At 39.1% G+C, this 20582-nt stretch overlaps 1 long non-coding RNA gene across 1 annotated transcript; it reads right to left on the reverse strand.

Moving 5' to 3' along the window:
• Positions 1-11990: 11990 nt before the first annotated feature.
• On the reverse strand, positions 11991-20316 carry LOC139046251 (uncharacterized). Its single transcript, XR_011506160.1, has 4 exons — positions 20192-20316; positions 17596-17785; positions 13122-13245; positions 11991-13037 (listed from the first exon to the last, which is right to left on the reverse strand). It is a non-coding gene; the product is annotated as an uncharacterized lncRNA (long non-coding RNA).
• Between the last annotated feature and the right edge of the window lie 266 nt (positions 20317-20582).

The raw sequence follows: 20582 nt of genomic DNA on the forward strand, positions 1-20582 counted from the left end.
ACCAGATGTCTCTATCTGATTAAATGTACAATCACAAAAAGCTTTCATAGATAAATGTAGTCATATAATAACTAACATATAGAGATCTATGCAAATTGTTTTTCAACTCCATATCACTGAGTTTTTCAGGGAGGATAAACTGTAAAAACAAAATGACCTTAGATTTAAGTAGATAGATTATATACTTAGTCGCAATGTAGTGAGCATAAGCATTATTGCTTTTTTTTTTAAGAAAGCCAGTAGAATACTCTTAATAATTTGCAGTTATGTACAGACCTATTCTCTAGCGCATTTTGTAGTACAAAAGGCTGACTAAGGTTTTTAGTCATGATATCATTTCAATAGTGAACAAAGATGAGCTCTGTGTTGTCAAAAGCGAGGCCAAATCTTGAGTCGCAATCTTGTTGCACTCAAGGTGAGAGAATGTCTCCTGTCCCAGGTGATGTTACACTGTGTGAAAATCACCTTACCTCCCACATTCAGCACCATTTTTATGTTTTAACACAGTGAAGGCCAAGCTATCTATGTATTGAACATTTTGTTTATTTGTTTTGTTTTTTAACGCTAAGAAATGTCTTGCTCGGGCGACATGACGCAGAGACTACCTCCCATTGATTACAGGTAAAGAAAGTTGGTTTTTCTTGAATTAAGGGACTTAATGGTAACAGCCACATTTTAAAAGAATTAAAGGATTCAGAGGGTACCACTACTGCTTTCTTTTTCCAGGAATTTGAGCTTTGGAAAGTGCCTGTGTGCTGTGGCAGGTGGGCGCTTACAGCTCCATCTCGCTCTTGAATAATCATGGTTCCCAGTTGAGTTAACATCCTGCTTCCTCGAGGTTCTCTGAAACGAGGCTCCATGAGTCAGGTAACCCTCCAGTTCTTTCTCGTGTCAGCCAGCCTCCCCGTGTCCGTCAGTGCATACTACCCTTCATCTACTTCAATTCTGCATCCATACTCATGACTGTCTGCGAAGGGAGGCAGCTACTGAACATATTTAAAACCCCGCTGATTGTGGTCCTCTGGAGCAGCTTCAAGGTAGAATGAGTCTACTGCACACAAAGGTGGAAGTCATCATGACCGCTCTCATCGATCCAGCCCCGATGAACTAAGAGCCTGCGTTTCAGGCCCCACTTGTAGGAAAAGTACTAATCTATAAGTACTAGAATCACACTCAGCATTGCAAAATGCTCACCTCTTGGAGGCGACCGCTCTGTGTCAAGGTCACCAGCAGCTTCCATTCCCCATTGCTCTCTTCCTGGAGAGCAGCGGATCACTTCCTCCTCTTTGATAATCTTTCTTCCTCTGGGCTCCAGAACACCATACTTGTTGGATTGTTTTCTTCCTGCCTCATTCATCTTTCCATCTCCTTCGGGTGTTCCTTCTCTTCTCTCCAACCTCTCACTGTGGCAGGCCCAGATTTGTCCTCAGACCTCTTCTCTCCCTGTTCTCACTCCCAATATAGCACTGCCAGACTTAGCAAATAAAAATACAGAATACTCAAGAATATGTACTTGGTCAACAAGTAAATATTGCTGAAACGTACTTATGCTAAAAATTATTAATCTGAATTCAAATTTAATTAGGTATCCTGCATTTCATCTGCCAAACCTAAGACGATCTCATCCAGTTTCACGGCTTTCAATGCCATCTAGGAGCTGAGTCCTCCCCAAATTTTTATCTGCAGCCTGAATCTCTCTCTCCTGAACTTCAACCTCCCACTGCCTACACCCCATTGCCATATGGATGATTAATAGTCTCAACCTCAATACGTCAAAAACCATGCTAATTTTTACCCCAAATACTTGCTCCACTCACAGGTAATTTTGTCCTCCCATTTGCTCAGCCAAAACCCTGAGCACAAACCTTGATTCCTCTCTTTTCTCACGTCCCACGTCCAATCTGTCAGGAAGTCTTTTGGTCCCAACTGGTCTGCCACTAGCTTTTCTTGCTGGGTCACTGCAAACATCTCCAACTCATGCCCCTGCTTTGTCCACACCCTGCACAGTTTTTTCTCAACACACCAGCATAAGTGATCCTTTTAAAGCATCAGTCATGTCACCTCTCAGCCCACCACCCTGCAAGGCTCCCCAAGCCACTCACCATAAAAGCCAAAGGTCCTTGTACCATTCCGCAAAGTCCCCGTGACCCAGCACCCCATGTCCCCTCAGATGTTGTCTCCTCCCTGCTGCCCCTCCAGTCACTCACTCCTGCAGCCTCCTTGTTTCTCCAACAAGCCAGAATGCTCCTGCTGCAGACCTCTCATCCCAGTGTTCTTTGCTTTCTCCTGGAAGTTTCTTTGCTCAGATATATATCCACCTCAATAACTCCTGTGCTCCCCAAATCTTTACTCAAAGAAACTTGCAAGGACCACCTTATTCACATTGCAACCCCCTTACCACCCCTGGCACTGCAGACACTCCTTTCCCACTTCTTCTTTCCATTTTTCCATACATTTTTACTTTTACCGCATTATCAACTTATTTATTACGATCATCATTTGTTTTCAGGTCTTCCCACTAGAAAGCTCCACAACCCTGGGAATCTTTATTGGTTCTCTGAAGTATTCCAGGCACCCGAAATAGGGCCTGCCTCAGAGTGGACATACATATTTGTTGAATGAATGAATGAATGAATGGATGAATACACAAAGCTTGGGCAAGTGGGGATGATTTCGGGAAACACAGATTCAGGTCAGCTGTTCACAGGGAAGAACAGAAGAGAAATCCTTTGTAGAACTTAAATCATCCTTTGACTCCTTCCTTCCCATCCCCTCTTTTGCTCACGGTTAAGTGCAGGTAAGATGCAATTGCCTGTCCCTCCACTTGGGTGGGATCCCAGGGAAGTGTGACATGTCACCACAGAACCACCTCAGCAGTTTCCAGAGACAAGCCACCTCAAGGCCAGTCATTAACTTCCTGGGCTGCAAAGATCTATTTGTTCTTGGGCTCTGGCTCCATGTTCATCTCAAAGGGGCCAGAGAAGCCACAGGGGGCCACGTGACACGGATGGAATGCATTGAAATGAATCTCACCGCAATTTGGGCCTTAGCCAATATTCTTGGTTATCGTTGGTTGTTTTCCTGGCTAAAGTTTCAATTCACTTCTGGAAGATCCTGAGAATGTCACCTTTTGGGGGACCAAGGTTGTGACCAGTCCCTGAAACCCCTTCCCCCAACAGCCTCAGGACCCACTGCACCTAGCCAGCCTGTGGTCCTGGGCAGGGTGACATGGCGCCGAGGGCACAGGCTTTGGGTTAACTGACTTGGACCAGCTCTGCTTCCCTTGGGGGATGTTTTCAATCTCTCTGAGCCTCACTTTCCTCTTCTGTAAAATCAGATGCTATGTCAGAGGGGTGTTGTGAAACCCACATGAAATATGAATGTAACGCACTTTGCACAGTGGCCTGAACATAGTGAGTACACAGTAAAACATAGTTCTTTTCATTCTTTAGAAACTATGTGACAGATGCTGCCTGCTGGGTCCTAAGAAAACAATTTAACTAGTACTAAGGTTTCCCAAGAAAGGAGAAACTCATTTCCTTTACAGGTGTGGTTTTGCTTTAATGAACGTTCAGGAGTTAGAGTAGGAAAAGAGTTTACATGTGAAACATCTCTGCCGGCGCCTGATACTTGGCTGTTCCTACGAAGATAATGTAAGAACAGCCTGTAACCTTGAAGCAGCTCTGTGGCAACATACTTCTTAGTCCCAGTTATGTGCATGCAAGATATAACCTCTTCCCAGAATCGAACTGGGTTGTGTAATTGGGCCTTGGCAATATTTATCAAGCCTGTCTTCAAAGGGTTGGTATTAAATAGTAGAGGCAGAATAAAATACATTGGTTTTTTGTTATAAAGGATACTAAACTATAGGATACGTCCTTATAATAAAGGAAAGAATCAAAACAGACTCACATGAAAAAAACACAGAATAATTACAAAGAATCTCTCAACAAATGCAAGCTATTATAGTTTATAACGATCATATTAGGACATGCTTACCACAGTGTTCTTCCTGAAGCCCTTTTTTATAGTTCCATTCCTGGGTACCCTGAATAAAGAGAAATTTACTTTTTGAAATTAATATTGGGCTTGGGAGCACCTAAAATCTGTTGTTTTTGAAAGGACATCTAGAATTTTCTCGTGGATAACAGATGGAGAAATTGGGGTGAATAGTTTTTCTTTCTTTTTGGCTTTTTTATTGAAACAACATGCTCATGGAGAAGGGCACAAATCCTAAGTGTATATATATCAGTGAATTTCCCCAAAGTGAATTTCACCCATATAATGACTACTAAAACAAGAAGTAGAATATTACCATTACCCCGAAAACTCCCTTCTTACCCTCTCCCATTTACTACCCTCCCACATTTCCAAAGGTAACCGCACAGACTTATAACATATCTTAACTTGTAACGCATAGACTAGTTACCCGTAGTTTTGAACTTATCAATGGAATCATAGAGTTGGTAATCTTTGGTGTCTAGTTTCTTTGGGTCAAAATTATATTTATGGTATTTTTTCATGTTGCTGCATTTGGTTGAGTTCCATTCATTTTCATAGCTGAATAGTATCTCATAGTATAAATACACCAAAACTTCTTTATATGTTTTTTGTATGTTCTATATACAACTTCTTGAGCTGTGTATCAGGTTGGATCAGGTTGTTGCAATTGTTTGATATCACACATGGTGCTGCCATGACAATGATTGAATCACATGCATGCATTTCTATCGGGCATCTGCCTAAATGTTGAATTGCTGGATCATAGGGTTTGCGTATCGTCGACTTTATCAGAACATGTTACATAACTTTCCGAAGTGGTTGCATCTCTTTATCTCCCTCCAGGAATGTTCGCCCTGGTTTTTCCATAGTCTTATCAACAGCAGGTATATTTAATTAGCTGTATGTTAGCCATTCTGATGGATGTGTCTTAACGAGGTTGATCATTTCTCCAAATACGTGTTGATTTGGCTATTCTCTTTGTGAAGTGTCTATTCAAATTTTTCACATTTCCTACGGGGTTGACTTCTTCTTACTGATTTGAAGGATATTTTAGTACGCTCTGTATAAAGGCTCTTTGTCAGTCCTTCATGTACCAAATATCTTCTCGCTCTCTACAGCTTGTTTTGACTCTCTTAAAGGAATCTTTTGATGAACAGACCTTCTTCATTTTAGGGTAATCCAGTTTCTCAGTCTTTTCCTTTCCAATGCTTTTTGAATCCTGTTTAAGTAAGCTTTCGGTACCCCAAAGTCATGAAGATAGTTTCCTATTTTGTCTTCAAAATACCCTATTGTTTTGTCTTCCGCATTTAAATCTACAAAGCACCTAGAAATGACTTCTGTGTATGGTGGAAGGAAGAAGCCAAATTTTATTCTTTCTGTGTGGCTATCCTATTGACTCAGCTCTGGGTTTTTTTTCTGACTATTCTTTCCCAATTGCCCTGTGGTGCCACCATCAACATAAATCAAGTGCCCGTAAATACATAGGTCTATTTCTGGACTTTCCGTTCTGTTTCATTGGTCTATTGTCTATTCTTGTATCATCTTAATCAATGTGGCTTTCTAATACATACCCGTGGCTCTCGGTTTCTGAAGAGTGGGTGCCCCCTCCTTGTTCTTGGCTCTTTACATTTCCTTATAAATGTTAGAATCAGCTTACCCCTCTGCTGAGCTTGAACGGATTGCATTGAAACTACAGATCAATTGGGGGAAAATTTACAGCTTTACAAGAATATCTGAATTTGTGTCCCTGGTATATTTCTCCCTTTAAGTCCTCTTTAATTTCCTCTTATAGAGCTTTATAGTTTTCTGCGTAAAGGTTTCCCTCATCTTTCAGTAGATTCATCCTTAGGTATTTGAGTTTCTTGATGCTATCATAAACATCTTCATTTGTTAGGTTTCATTTTTCTAAGTGTTCATTATGGGTGTATGTTTTGATTATCCAAAGCTGTGTGGCAAACCACCTCAAACTTAGTGTTGTGAATTAACAGCCATTTTATTATGCTCATGGTGCCTGTGGATGAGCAAGCCGGACAAGGCACAGTGAGAATGTCACCTCTCTGCTCCACATGTCTGGGGCCTCAGCTAAGAAGATGTGAACCTCTGAGGGTGACTCAGATGGCTGAGGGGACCACCTGGAGGCTTCTCCGCTCTCATGTTGGTCACCGGTGGTGGATACTGGTGGGATGGGGAGAGGGAAAGATAGATTTTCTTCCTAAATCAAATTTTTTAAGCCCTCAATTTTTTTTTTTTTTTTTTTTTTTTTTGCTCTGGGCTCAACTACAGAATTGGTTTGAAAAGAGTTATTTCACAATTTAGCCAAACCTTGGTTATCAAGACATCTGCTAAGAGGGTTCTCTTAGAAACAAATACTCAGATCCTTCTCTTCATTTTAGCAAAGAATTGATTTTAAAAGCCCATGGGAAATTCTCTCCCACCTCCCTATTGGACCAGGTCCGTGTAGAGTCATCAGCAGAGCCGCCTCTTATGTAGTGAGCACTTGGAGATCCAGAAGACGGGGACAAAGGTGATCGAACACCAGCTCATGGAAAGAACGATGCGACTAAACCACAGGTCATGTACTTCAGGAAAGGCATGCTCAGGGGTGTGATCCACAATGTAGTTCCAAGGCAAAGGCAAAACCTGGCCCTCTGTGAGAGATAGGAGCAGCTCTATGATTGCTATGTGTGGGGGAACACAACATCCCTAAGAACTTGTGTGCTCCTATCTACCAGTGCTCACGATGCAGGTGCCTAGGGTCCAGACACCAGGGGACACGGAATGAGTGATAAAGCCAAGGAGTCATGCTCCGCAATTCAATAGAACAACCTTCTCAGTAGAATTCGGAGAATCCTGAAGAAAAGCACAGCAACTAGAGAAAACATCTCAAAGGCTCCCTTTTTGGTGGAGAGGCCAGGAAAAACATATTTGATGGGAGCGTAGGGAAGACCACCAAGAAGAGAAGTAGCAATAACCAGCTAGGAGCCAAGTGTTGCCAATTTCTGAGTCAATGTGGGAGACGCCCTTGCCGCAGCATGGTGGGGGGACATGGGCAACTCACAGCACGCCTCAGGTGACAAATGTTGCTCAGCCAGAAGCAAGGCAATGTCAGGAAAGGCCTGATTGACATCTAAGGAGGTCAGCACCACGCCTTCCTCTCTCTTCCTGGAGGCACGTTTGTTTCTCTTCTGCCTTGGCTGTGTCAATAGTCACCTGCTTGCCTTTGTCCTGTGGCAAAGGTCCCTGCTCAGCCAACTGCTCCAGGTCTGCCTCTAGTTGCGGGCCATGCCCATTGCCCAGGGCCACTCTGGTCCTTTGGGAGATGTGGGGCTGGCACTCCTGTGTCCTGCAGCTTCGAGTTGGAGAAAGGCTCAAGATCTCCAGACTGAGGCCACCTGAGTGTGGAACATGGATGGGTGTGTGGAGTGGGGCAGAAGATGCCTCAGTCTTCCTCATTGCCTTCCTCTGTCCCGCATTCTAGAGTTCTGAAGGTGGAGCAGAGGAAGCGTGTGCTCCCTCTTGGGGAAAGGCTACCCCAAAACTACAATGGGGTTGATCTCCACAGCCAGAGTCCCACCCTAGACCCTTTTTCCCAAAAGCTCATGCTCTTTCTATGTCAGCACACTTAAAACACTGGAAGATTCATTTAATAAATGTCATGAGAGGATGGCAGTTTGCCAGTCATCTTAAACATACCATATACAAAAGATGAACTCAAAATAAAAAATTAAATAGAAAATGGAAGGACAATGAGAGGAAAACAGAATTGAGTGTTGAAGCAGTTGAGATCATAGAAGAAACAAAATGAAAAAATAAAATTTATATGAGAGTGACAAACACCAAGACCATGGCGTAAAGAGTCAATGCATAAGAATAGAGCTCACACAAAAATACCCACAAATGATAAAGATAAGTAAAAAATACACCTTGGAAGAGTTTGAACTTCATACGTAATCTACAAAAATTAAAACTGGTATTTAAAATTGTGAAACTTGCAAAACACTTTTAAAATGTTAACAAATGACAGTGAAGTGGATGAGCAGCAACATATTAGAACGTTCAGTGATGCATGGATCAGCCAAAAAACCCTCTTCTTCTTGGATTTTATCTTAGCGTATCACCCAAAAGGAGGGACCCTTATTTGTTGTAATGGTGTCATGCTGTGGAGCTAAAGAATACGGTCTTCTGAGTTAGGCACACCTGAGTGGAAATCCTGCCTCTACTATTTACCAGCTACAGATCCTTGAGGAAGTGACTTAACCCATCTGAGCTTCAGGCTCCTCATTTTAAAATGGAAAAAATAGCATCTGCTATAAAGTGCTTAGTGCTCAATAAGTGAAAGTGAGTAAATTGAATAATGATCCACAGTAGATCAAAGTGGGAGGCACACTATACCCAAAGGGAGGACAGTTATGAAAATTATTGTATACTAAGTAGATATTTAGAAGCCATTAAGAAGATAATTATGAAAATTCTGATAAAGAACTCTGTCTATAATGTGTGAAATAAAAATACGATGGAATTTTCTACACTACTATGATGATAGCTAAATGAAATATGAATACAGACAAGCAAAGACTGGAAAAGAACACAATAAATGAAAATGAGGGAGGCGATTTTATGGACAGTCGAAACTTTTTCTTAAATATGTTTATAATATATGAGAACCAATGATAAAAAAATGCCCGGAAAGAAACTTCTTTGAGTTCTAAGAATAGAAACTGAGTCTCATCTGCCCCATAGCAAAAGGTGATGCAAGTGATCATGTTCATTCATTCAGTTAGCATTTACGGAGACCTATCTGTCGTAGGTCAGATGTTTGAAAACAAAGATCTTGTCCTCACAAGCTAGTAGGAATAAACATATAAAAACAACCAATTAAATGCCATTATGATAAGTGCATTAGTCCAGATAAGTTCTGGCCACACTTCCATTTAAAGGAGTTAGGGGCTTCCTGGAGGAGAGAGTAAGCAAGTCTTAAAGGCTAAGTCAACTGATGTGAAGCGAAAGAAGGATGGTCCTTGGAAAAGTATAGAAAGAGGCCAGAGATGGCACTGGAGAGAGGCAGGGTCGGATCATAAAGGGTCTTGCATGTTACCCAAAGGAGTTTGAGTTCTATGCTGAAACGAAATGTTGAAGAGGGTTTTTGCAGTCAACCAAGAAAAAAGTGTTGGGGCCTGGGCTGATCCAGCAGCAGTGACAACAAGAGGAGAGGGCTGCTGGTAAAGATCTTTGAGAAGAGACTTAACAGGAGGGTGTCGATGAAAATAATCCATAACCAATCTATAAATGAAAATTTGGGAGAGTTTATTCTGAGCTTAAATCTGAGGATTATAACCCGGGGCCTTTCTTCCCAAAGGAAGAAAGGGCACCAAAGAAGTGGGGTGCACAGAGTGGTTATATACCCCCAGAGAGGATGTTTCACGTAGGTATTGAAATGTCCCTTTTACAATAGTCACTAGACTGTTCTGTCGGCACAGCCGATTGATGGACACAGCAGGTAGGTCTGCTGTCTCGGTGAACACAGCAGGGTGGCAGTCTGTTGTCTCCAGCTGGGTGGTCACAGGTGAGCTGGGTGGTCAAAGGTGAGTGCAGCAATCAGTTCCTAGCCTAAGGAAAGATGCTTATCCCTAAGGAAATGCCAATGTTGGTGGGAAGTTGCACCTTTATCTCAAGGGCCTTTGTTCTGGCCATAGGAAATGTCTAAGCAGATATACAATGCGTGCTCAACAGCCACAGTCAGGCCCTTTTGGAAAAAACAAAGTCAGACTGAATTAGGTTTATACCAAATGGCTTCCTTATATATTTCAATATATCCTATTGCTTGCCATTTTTATTTGTCAAGGGTGTGGGCAGAAAGAGATGCAAGAGGAACAGGGAAGAAGAAAAGACAACATTGAAGTCACCATTCACCAAAACTGGGAACAAGAGACCTGTGTGATAGGACTCCAGAGCCTTGGCAAAGCTGGGACCAAAAGGTCAGTTTTTGGACGTGTTCAATCTAAGATGCCTTTAGGATATCTCCATGAAGACATTCATCTGGTTATTGGGTTAATGGGTCTGACAGTTAGGAGAGAGATGTCAACCGGAAATATGAATCTGAAAGTCATCTGTATTTTATGAATGGGATGAGGAGAAAAGAAAAGAATGATCATTTTTTGAGGTTCTACACTATTTGGGGTGCTTCACATATACTGTCGCATTTAAACATCACAACCACCCCCCATGCATTTTATGTATGAAGAAGCTGAGCCTCCAAAAACTTCTGTAAAGGATTAGGACAATTTGTTGCAGTAACAAAGCTAGCTTACTGGGAGAATTTATTATAAGGATACAGGGAACTCTCGTGGCCCCAGGCACAGAGATGAGAGAGGGGAGAATCATGTTCTCCTTTTTTCTATTTTGCAAAGGCTGCCGGGTGAGGAACAAGCAGATTGGAAAGTGGCAAGAACAGAAACAAGGAAACCGGTGGAGAGCATTTTCCTCTTCGCCACCTCCTGCAAATCAGTCATGAAGTTAAGTTTTATTGAACTAGACTTGGCTTTGGCTAGGAACCGAGATAAAATGAGTGTTCATGGGGAAAAGATGACATACACTTTTTGCCAACTTTGATCCCATAGTTGCCAGATTCCAAGATTAATTTTCTCTGGGTGAAACTGACTCTGTATAAACTCAAAGACACACAGCATAGGTGGACTTTTAATAACTACACTTAGAATAATGCACACGAGTTTATGTAGAAATTCTCTTTTTAACATTTTTATGCCAATTTGATGTTCTTTTTGACTTTCTTTTCATGTGAAAGCCAAGAGAACACAGTGGAAAGAATTCTGAGGTAGGAATCGTGAAAAACTGAGTCTTTGCTTCAGCTCTACTTCCTATTTATTGTGGAACCCAGGACAAGTGGACCTGGTGTTCCTGGATTCTGATATGTCTTTTGCGAAATGAGAGATTTGGACTAAAACAAGTATATCTCAAACTTTTATGTGCATGCGAATCTCCTGGGGATGCTGTTAAAATGAAGTTTCTGGCTCACTAGGTCTGGGGTGAGGCCGGAGAGCCTGCATCTCTAATAAGCTCCCAGGTCACAGCCATGCTGCTGGTCCTCAACCACACCTTAATTAGATTACCTGACAAGGTGCTATTGGGCCATACACTTAAATGGTTGCCAAATAAAGAAAAGCATTATGTCAACAACTGATAACAATAACTATTTACTTAAAAAAATGAGAAGGTTTTAGTTTTCTGGTTATAAAAATAATTCATGCTTACCAAAATTTAAAAAGAAAAGAAACTATATAATCTATAAAGTGCTAGGGCTGAAAAATCATCCAGAGTTAGCTCCCACTCAGAATAGTGTGCTCTTTTTTCACTCAGTGATGAAGAATACAAGTGTTAAGTTTCAGTATTCATTTGTATCACCTTGTGTTTTAAAATCAGAATGTGATGCTGGTAGCTTTTTCATTTCACTGCACCTCAGTTGCGCATTAACTGATCTGAATTCACTTCCTCCCATTGCAGTAGATTTGCTCCTGTATCAAATGATTTCCAGTTCCTCATTGCCTGGATGCAAAAGGATGGAATGAATGACTTTCTAGGGCCATCCCTGCCAGGCTGAACTGATCTGAAGCTATCTAGAAGAGAAAGGAGCTCAGTGAACACTAAGAACAATTTTTAAGAGGCTCAAACAAAATTTCAAGTTAAGGTGTATTGAGAGCTGATCAACAAAGGGTTCTGCCTATGTACTAATGTTCTGGGAATGATTTAGATCATAAATATCATTGATCAAGGAGAAAATCTTGTCTAGTTCCTCTGCACTTTCCTCAACAATAGTTAATGTTAAAGTTATCTGAGTGTACACAAAATGATTGCAATAACAATAATACAGACTTAAGAGTTTGCTGGCTATTAAAAACATATATATGACACATTTTTAAGGCTCAATTAGAGTTGATTGAAATACACAACAATTAAACATAAGATTACAGATTCCAAATATTAAATTGACTTTATTAATTACACTTTTTTATTTGTCTCCTAGAAGCAGCCACAATTCATAATTTAGCATATAGTGAGGTAATTATAATCACAAATCTATGATGTGTTTATATTCTATATCTTCAGAAAATTTTCAAGCTGTGTATATAGATTTATATGGATTTATCTATATTCATATGCATAACGTAAGACAAATGAAAATAAAGAAAAAGTACTGTCAATGTGTAGCTAACAATGTGTTAAGAGAATGGACTGTTTGAAATAATGTCATCAATAGCTCAACTACCTAGCATGGCAGTTAAATATCTGGTATGTAAGTCAACATTTTAGATGGTGATATCCATAATTTTAGGTAGCAAAATTTAGGTTAAAAAACTTTTCTGAAACTCATAGAATTCTCCCTTTAATAGAGAGTTCTGATAATACTTTATTCTTTGGGATAGAACATGTTATAATTATCATCAATTTTTCTTTGCCTTTGTCCCAAATTGTCCTAGAACACTATGACTTTAGAAACCTTGAGTCTTTTGTTTTTTACTCATAATCACTTTCCTTTATAAAAGTTATAAATGTTCATTGTATAGAACTTTCCAAAATGCAATAAAGTATTCTTACCAAACACAAACACAGGTTTGTTACCCACCACACAGTAGGGCCAATAAAGAAAAAAAAAAAAAAAACTCAAACACCAGGCTTGTGGCAAGGAAAGAGGTTTAGTATCGAAAAGCAGCCAGATGAGGAGACGGGAGTTGGAACTCAGATCCATCTCCTCAAAGGGAAAAAGGTAGGGGTTTTTGTCCTGGGTTTTAGGTAGGGGATGGAGAGCATGTGTTGGGGTTTTAGGTGGGGTGGGGAGCATGTGGTTTTGCTGGTTGGTGTCTTCCCACCAGCCTGAGTTTGGCCTTGAAAACTGAATTTCTTTTCCCTTGACTGTCTGGACTTTGCTGGTTCATTTTCATCTTCAGCCTGTATTTGGCCTTATAAGGCTGAATCTTGATGTCTGGACCTTGACTTCCTGGGAAAGACAGCTCACTCATGTCCTAAGGAGGGACAGACAGACCTGGTTAGTTTTAAACAACAGTTGGTTATGCTGAACCTGCACAGCTTCAGTTAGCAAACCTTACCTCAGAGTTTTTGCTGTAGGGAAGATTTTTTGACTTCTTCATCCTCAGTTTTCAATCCCCACTGTCTTATGATCTTTCCTCACTCTTGGGGAATGGGGGTGAAGACTGCTCTAGCTACTTCGTGCTGTGAAAGGACGAAGATCAAGATCAGAGGAATGAAACGGTTTTACCTTTATTTTAAAATATGTTAGGGTACCAGGTGGGGAGAGCAAGATATGCTTTGCATGATTAAAATTTAGTACTCTGATCAATGGCTTTGGAACAACATTTAAGCTTACATTTTATAGTTACATGGATGACCACGTGGATTAGCAAAATAGACAGCCCAAATTTTAGTCTCCCCTCCATTATGGACCTTGATCCTTGGGGAATCCAGGAGAAGAGGCCTATAAAGCAAAAAGGTTAGTACCGAGAACCCCAAGTGAAATCTGATATAGCCAAGTAGCCTGCTGTCTAATGGTCCAACAAGTAAGGTAAGAACCTGGGAGTCATTTATTACTTTAGGAGACCATCTTCTGTACAGCAGTTTTCAGTCTGTCAGGGGTTTATTTGTCCATTCAGAAAAATCAGTTTCTAGAGTAAGAAGCCAGCCAAGGTTTGAGTGATCCCAGTTGTGATGTTTTTCTGTGGTATTGTTCCCTTTCCCTGTGGTAGTTTTCATATGGTCCCATCCAGGAGGGATGAAGTCCAAGATTTCAATAGGACCCAGTCTCCTTGACAAAGATAATCCCGAGAAACATCTGACAGTGCCTAGTTCCTTAGTTCAAGTTCCCTCTAGGCCTTTTGCATCATTTCTGGAACATAGAAAGGATCTCCCAAAGTCAGGCGTGTACTGTGTAAGCAAGTGACCAGGTATTTAATAAGAAGCATTTCCGGAAGAACAAAAAGAAAAACAAGGTTAATGCTGGGAGCAAATTATAAACCAATTTTTGAGCCCAGGGTGTGGTCAGTCAAGACGATCTCTAGATGTTAGTGGTGAAGCATCCCCTGCAGTTTAAAATGTCTCTGATAATGTCATCAGGCATTCAGGCAAGCCTTTCAAGTGGCTTACTCAGCAATAGGCATGAAGATGGTACAACCATAGGCAATCACAGTGCTCTATCTTAGGTTTACATCAAGTTTTCCAGCTTCAGTTTGCAGGGCTTCAGCAAAAAGGGTGTTTTTCTTTTTATCTGAGTTCATAATAGTTTACATCATTGTGAAATCTCAGTTGTACATTATTTCTTGTCTCTCACCACATAGATGCTCCCTTTCACCCCCTGTGCCCACCCCTGACTCCCCTTCCCCTGGTAACCACTGAACTGTTTCCTTTGTCCATGTGCTTGTTTATATTCCACATATGGGTGGAAACATCTGATGTTGGTCTTTCTCAGTCTGGCTAATGTCGCTAAGCATAATTCCCTCCAGGTCTTTCCATGTTATTGCAAATGGGATGAATTTGCCTTGTTTTCTGGCTGAGTAGTATTCCATTGTATATATATACCACATCTTCTTTATCCATTCATTAGTCGATGGGCACTCAGATAGTTTCCACATCTTGCCTGTTGTGAATAGCACTGTGATGAACATAGGGGTACATGTGTTACTTTGGATTGTGGATTTCAAGTTGTTTGGGTAGATATCCAGTAGTGGGATAGCTGGGTCATATAGTATCTCTATTTTTTGTTTTTTGAGGACTCTCCATACTATTTTCCATAGTGGCAGCACTAGTTTGCATTCCCACCAGCAGTGGATGAGGGTTCCCTTCTCTCCACACCCTCTTCAACATTTGTTTTTTAGTCTTAGTGATTATAGCCATTTTAACAGGCATAAGGTGTACTTTTGGTTTAGTGTAGATTTGATTTGCATTTCCTGGATGATTAATGATATTGAACATCTTTTTATGTGTTTATTGGCCATCTATCTATCATCTTTGGAAAAATGTCTGTTCATATCCTCTGCCCATTTTTTCATCAGGCTGTTTTTTTGTTGTTGTGCAGTTGTGTGTGTTCCTTACATATTATGGAGATTAACCCCTTGTCAGATATACGATCTGCAAAAGTTTTCTCCCAGTTGGTGCGTTGCCTTTTGGTTTTGATTCTAGTTTCTTTTGTCTTGTAGAAGCTCTTTAGTCTGATGAAGTCCAACTTGTTTATTTTTTCTTTTGCTTCCCTTGTCTGAGAAGACATTGTATTTGAAAAGATCCTTTTAAGTTCAGTGTCAAAGAATGTACTACCTGTATTATCTTCCAGAAGTTTTATGGTTTCAGGACTTATCTTCAAGTCTTTGATTCATTTTGAGTCTATTTTTGTGTATGGCATGAGATAATGGTCTACTTTCATTATTTTGCATGTGGCTGTCCAGTATTCCCAACACCACTTATTGAAGAGACTGTCTTTTCTTCCTTGTATGTTCTTGGCACATTTGTTGAAGATTAGCTATCCATACATGTGTGGTTTTATTTCTGGGTTTTCAGTTCTGTTCCATTGATCTGTGTGCCTGTTTTTATACCAGTAGCATGCTTTTTTGATCACTATGACTTTGTAGTACATTTTGAAGTCAGGGATTGTGGTGCCACCAGCTTTGTTCTTTTTTCTCAGGATTGCTTTAGCAATTCGGGGTCTTTGGTTACCCCATATGAATTTTAGGATTCTTTGCTCTATTTCCATGAAAAACGTCATTGGGATTCTGATAGGGGTTGCAGTGAATCTGTAGATTGCTTTGGGTAATATGGACATTTTAACTATGTTTATTCTTCCAATCCGTGTGCATAGAATCTCATTCCATCTCTTTATGTCGTTATCTATTTCTTTGAATAATGTCTTATAGTTTTCATTGTATAAGTCCTTTGCCTCCTTAATTAAATTTATTCCTAGGTACTTTATTCTTCTTTTTTGCAATTGTAAATGGAATTATAGTCTTGAGTTCTCTTTCTTTAAGTTCAATATTAGAGTATAGAAATGCAACTGATTTTTGTGAGTTGATTTTGTACCCCGCTACTTTACTGTAGTTGTTAACTATTTCTAATAGTTTTCTGATGGATTCTTTAAGGTTTTCTATATGTAAGATCATGTTGTCTGCAAACAGTGAAAATTTCACTTCTTCGCTCCCTATTTGGATTCCTTTTATTCCTTTCTCTTGCCTAATTGCTCTGGCCAAAACCTCCAGTACTATGTTGAATAAGAGTGGTGATAGCAGGCATCCTTGTCTTCTTCCTGTTCTCAGAAGGATGGTGTTCAGTTTTTCCCCATGGAGTATGATGTTGGCTGTGGGTTTGTCATATATGGACTTTATTATGTTCAGATAATTTCTTTCTGTCCTGATTTTGTTAAGAGTTTTGATCATAAATGGCAATTGGATCATGTCAAGTGCTTTCTTTGCATCTATTGAGATGATCATGTGGTTTTGATTCCTCATTTTGTTAATGTGGTGTATCACATTGATTGATTTGTGGATGTTGAACCATCCCTGTGTCCCTGGAATAAATCCCACTTCATCATGATGTATGATCTTTTTGATATATTGCTGTATTTGGGTTGCCAATATTTTGTTGAGGATTTTTGCATCTATATTCATCAGCAATATTGGCCTATAGTTTTCCTTTTTTGTGTTGTCCTTGTCAGGCTTTGGTATCAGAGTGATGTTGGCCTCATAGAACATGTTAGGAAGTGTTCCATCTTCCCTAATTTTTTGGAGTAGCCTAAGAAGGATAGGTATTATATTGCCTCTGAAAGTTTGGTAGAATTCCCCAGGGAAGCCATCTGGTCCTGGGCTTTTATTCTTTGGGATGCTTTTGATTGCTGTTTCAATCTCTTTACTTGTGATTGGTCTATTCAGATTCTCTATTTCTTGTTGATTCAGCTTTGGGAGGTTGGAAGAGTCTAAGAATTTATCCCTTTCCTCTAGATTGTCCATTTTTGTTGGCACATAGTTCAAAAAGTGTGGTTTTAGTTATCAATGATTCCAAATGAAAAGGACAGAAAAAAATTGAAAATATTAATTTGGAGATCTATACCAGATATTTGAGGAAACTAGTAGAATTCAGGATCCAGTGCCATTTACAGATAGAAAACAAAAACCTCAAACATAATTAACAGAACCAGAATCCATTATCCACAAATATGTATTTTAGTTTTTATTGAAACATAATTTTTCTCTCTAAAATCACCCTCATTTTTACCAAAGGTAACCAAATTAAGGCTCATTGGCTTGTAAAATAAGTCTAGTTTTAATAAGCTTTGCCCAATTATTTGCACAAGTACAACAAGAATAGCAATTGATCATATAGGCTCTTTTGAATCTTCTTTACTAGAACTTTTTATAAGAAATCTCAGATTGAACTTTATAGGCCTCTTGAGGCCAGGCCAAACCAAGGACTTGTCATCAGACTCAGCCTGTAATACCTACAGGTTTGGGTGAATTCCTCTTTTCTCAAGGTCCCCAAAATATCTTGAGTTTCCTTGTACCTGTCAGGGAAGTGACCTTCTCTACTCACCTGGTAAGATTGCTGGGAATCCTGTAATCAAGCTACCAGGCCAATATTTCCAAGTGGCTTTATTCCATAAAGTCCAATCTTTGCTTCTCAAAGCTGTATAGTCATATCCAAATTTATGAATGTTTTTCTCCAATATGACATTCCAGTCAAAGCCTTTGGTAATATAACCAGTGTTTGCAATTGTGTCCTGCTATAAGGAAAACAATTTCTTATTGAACTTAGGCAAATAACTATATTTCCGCAAAAATAAGAATAATTACTCATCAAGAGTTTTCAGGGTCTGGCCCTCTGGCCAAGTGGTTAAGTTCATGCACTCCACTTCAGCAGCCCAGGGTTTCACCAGTTTGGATTTTGGGCATGGACATGGCACCGCTCATCAGGCCATGCTGAGGGGCATCCCACATAGCACAACCACAGGCACTCACAACTAGAATATACAACTATGTACTGGGGGAATTTGGAGAGAAAACGAAAAGAAGATTGGCAACAGTTGTTAGCTCAGGTGCCAATCTAGAAAAAAAAAAAGAGTTTTCAAATTCTGGAGGGATGAGTTGGGGGAAAAAGATAGATGCTCCAATTTTGCTTACAAATTGTTATAAGTCCTAGTTCCTTAAGAGAAAACAGGAAACGTTTTCCTTAAATCTGGAAAAGCAAAACATTAAAAAATAAGCAAAATTTTAAACACATGTCATAAAAATTATAATCAATCCCATGATGTCAACTTTTGATCTTCTGTTAGCAGTTTCATACGGCCATTGTTTCTCCATTACTGTTCTGTAATCTTTTAGCCAGCTCAGTTTCATAATCTGAAAGTTTACCGGGAATCTGTATTTTAGAGCAAGTGTTGGAGTCCTTTCAATGAATATCTCTGAAAATGAAACGTATTTGCAAAAACATCAGAGTAAAACCACTGTCTACAAATGACAAAAAAACTCAAAAGGGCAATAGACAAAGGCACTTGGCTGTTTTTGTGACATATAACACTTTGAGATAATAAGTAGAATTATGACTGACAGCCAGGAAAGGTCAGAATTTTTGGAATGTTACATGTATATTTTAAAACACTTATATTAGTAACATTTACCAACACAGTATAACCTGGGGAGGCTTATTATCATTTATTTGATAATGTTTCCCATGTAATTTAACATGCCAAATAAGTGTAATTAGTTTAATAACTTCCTCTTTAAAGAAAGAGAGAACAAATTCTTGAGAATTCTTGGGGCTGATTGGAAATTCTCAAAGTTTCCTTTTTTAAGTCAAAAGAAAGACTTTAATTTTGGGGGAAGTTTGTCAAAAACATCAGAAAGTTTTAAAACACTTGGTTACATAGGAAACAATGTTTAGTTATCCATTTAAACAAGTCGACAGCAGAAAGAGTCAAAAAAATCTTAATAGAGAGAACTCAGTCTTTTTTAACATAAGAAATTATTTTAACAAAACATAGATTTTCTGTCTTTTAGGTAGACTTACTCAAAGGAAAACCTTTTATAGCCTCTTTAACAAGAGCAGACTAAAAGTTCAAGAAAATTATCTTTTTAAGAGAGAAAGCCAAATTCTAATTTTCCAACTGCTTACTTTTGATATTGAAACTTATTTACTTAAGTTAATTTCAATCTCAGCCAACTGACCACACACAAAACTCTTCAGGGTGTTACTTCCACAAACCTTCTGTCGCTTGCTTTTTACATTCAGAATTTGTCCCGTGCTTTCTTTTCTTTCCTACTACTTTAGGACAAATTTGTCTTTCTTAACAAAACAAACAAAAATATCTCTATTCTTTATACCGTCTTTAGTGAAAACATACATTTTACTTTCCTTGTATAAATACTTTCTAGAAATATGTGCTTTCTCATAGAAAATTTCTCAGCATGCACAAAACATGTTTATCAATAGACCTAAGCATCTTTCAGTTTCTTTGAAATAAGAAACCAAAGGCAGACAAATCTATGCTAAGTAATCAATTTCTAACATTTCATCTTATGTGCAACTGACCTAGATACTCAACAAATTTCATCATTTAACTGAATTTAGCAAAACTCTAAAGTTTTAAGTTACCAAAAAGATTTTGGAAGCTATTTTTCAAGTGTGTACACCATAAAATATAATTATTGCCCCCTAAAACTCTTCTCATTTTCATCTATCTAAGTCATTTGTTCTCAACAATTATGTTTCAATTATTTTCAAAAATTTCATGTAGCGTTAAAGTAGTTAGCCATCACCTTAATTAGTTTTAAGTACATACATCATAACACACAATTATTGTTACAAAGTTCCCCCCAAAATTTTTATCCTTTGCATATCTATTTAGTTTACTTGTTCCCAATAATTATATTTAGATTGCCTACAAAACCCTAATGAGACATCAGACAACATCAGCTATTATTCTGTTACTATTTTTTGCTGACAAATTTTGTAAGAGAGATAACATGTTTGCACCATATTCAATGTTGTTAACTCTGAAAACATATTTATTTTAATCAAACTGACAAACTTAAGCTCTTCATTTACCAAAGATCATTTTATATCACAGTAACTTGAAAGACATCCGGGCTAGTTTCTGTAACATTTACAAATAATTTATATAAGCACTTACTTCAAGCCAATTAAATAGAGATCCTTTAGAAATTGTGTCATCTGGAGGCAGACAAATATAGAGAGAGACTTACATGCTGATAGACAGAAACAGAGATCTTTAAATTTTTAGCCAGGTCTCAGCTACAAAACTTAGAGGAACAGTTGGATCTAAATTGCTCCCTGGCAGATGGACCTGCTCAGATGGCCAAAGATTTTTTTACTAAAGATTCTTTTCTTTTTGCTGTAAGGATCCCTTTTAGAGTTGTTTTTGAAATCATCTTGTCTTTTAGAAGTTTCTGCATATTAATGAAAGATTGAATTCCATTGTGAGAAGTTTTGAATCCTCTCTTTAAGGGTAACCGTTAAAGTGGCCTCATCTGAAACAGAGGTTCCCCAGAATGGCCATTACA

This window comes from Equus asinus, chromosome 1 (genome assembly GCF_041296235.1).
Source record: "Equus asinus isolate D_3611 breed Donkey chromosome 1, EquAss-T2T_v2, whole genome shotgun sequence".
Lineage (NCBI taxonomy): Eukaryota > Metazoa > Chordata > Mammalia > Perissodactyla > Equidae > Equus > Equus asinus.